At 39.2% G+C, this 1,618-nt stretch overlaps 1 long non-coding RNA gene across 1 annotated transcript; it reads right to left on the reverse strand.

Annotated features, from left to right (window-relative positions):
• Positions 1-429: 429 nt before the first annotated feature.
• LOC118739805 lies at positions 430-852 on the reverse strand. The gene is made up of 4 exons (XR_004993051.1): positions 810-852; positions 688-749; positions 570-635; positions 430-513 (listed from the first exon to the last, which is right to left on the reverse strand). It is a non-coding gene; the product is annotated as an uncharacterized LOC118739805 (long non-coding RNA).
• Between the last annotated feature and the right edge of the window lie 766 nt (positions 853-1,618).

Raw genomic sequence — 1,618 nt, forward strand, 5'->3', positions numbered from 1 at the left:
TTTTTTTCTCAGAAGTCTTAGAATTTTTTTGAGCACTCAGTTTTATAGCCCCTTCAATTTTAGTCTTATTATATGCAAGTTTGAAGTGGCTAAAAATGACCTTTGATTTTTTATCTTTTTTTAAAAAGCAATCGCATTTTTGGCTAGTATGTATCAGGAAGAATGGATAAGGATTGAGCCAAGAACTTGTGTGAGCAAATCCAATTTTTAGCAGCAAATGTCAGTTACGCGGTTTTGTACTTAAACGACGATGCTTATATTAACAGGAACGCTGCAATTTAATACACGGGTGAAGCAGTAACGCAGCACAGCAGAAGCTTACAAACAATCTGCAAATGAATGGCTTTTTAGGTTTTTAACAAACAAAAACCTGGTTTCAACTTACTTCAACGTGTCTAAAGCACAACGCACACACTAATGCAAAGGCTCAACTGGGACGCAACACTATAAAACACGGGCGGAGCAATACACGGGCGGAGCAGGAACGCAGCACAGCAGAAGCGTCCACAAAATCTGCAAATAAATGGTTCATTAGGTTTTGAAATAACAAAGAGCTGGTTCCAACTTACTTCAAAATATCTGCAGGATGATGCACACAATCAAATTCGGCCGCAGCTGCAGTTCACCAGAGAATGCTGCAAATGGAATGGTTCATCAATGAAGTCAAAATAATATGTTGTAACTTACGTGTATTAGCTCTTAATTACAATACCAGCACAGGTCGGCCAGGAAAACACTAAGGAAATTACCTAATAAATGCAAAATTATAATTAATTTGTAAAATAATTCGGTTTTATTACAATACTTACCAAATTTCAAGCAATTAGAAAACAAATGTCAGCGAATAAGAACAAAACGAACAACGAAAATGGAATCAATGTAGCTTGTTTAGAATTTTTTTCTAATATTTTGGGAAATGTTCAGTGAAATTAGCAAAGAAACAACACAGTTTCTCCTAACGTAGTTCAAGATGGCGGATTAGAGCGAGAAGTTGCCTACGTATAACACCTTTCATTATTGCATCATGGTTCTTGTTGTTGTAATCTAAATTCGCCAAGTACACCACATTGTATAGCAGGGATAGAAAAGTGGTCCAGGTGGACCCCCAGGGGTCACGGAAGACTCGACGGGGTCCACGGTGACGTGAACAAAATATGGGGGTCCATGAGATGTAAATGGGGTCCACGAAAATGTATCTTATTTCGATGTAAAGAACCAAATTGGTTGCTTGTTAACCTCTTTATTTAACTTTAATTTTTTGAGTGTTGTATAGTGCTCTTGGCGCACTGCTGCACTTACCGTCACTTTGTGTTTTCACGTAGGGAAGCCTTAAAGGCCACCTGCAGACTAAAAAGAACCGGATGCTGGTATGAAAATAAGTGGGGCGCGGCGAAAATTTGCTAGCGGCAGAGATTTAAACACTTGTGTATTTTCAATGCTACAGGATAGTACGCCACCATTACCTTTACCTGAGAATTGCAATACCCAAAGCCATGGACTAAGTGGTGGAACATAGGTGGAGGGAAAGGAGTTTACGTTACTGCAGTGACAACCAAGCTGCACTTAAGGCATTGACCAGCCCTCTACTAAGTTCTTTCAAACTAGTTCGGCACTGCAA

Source organism: Rhagoletis pomonella, unplaced genomic scaffold (assembly GCF_013731165.1).
Source record: "Rhagoletis pomonella isolate Grant_MI unplaced genomic scaffold, Rhpom_1.0 Rhpom_scaffold_00005, whole genome shotgun sequence".
Taxonomy (NCBI): domain Eukaryota; kingdom Metazoa; phylum Arthropoda; class Insecta; order Diptera; family Tephritidae; genus Rhagoletis; species Rhagoletis pomonella.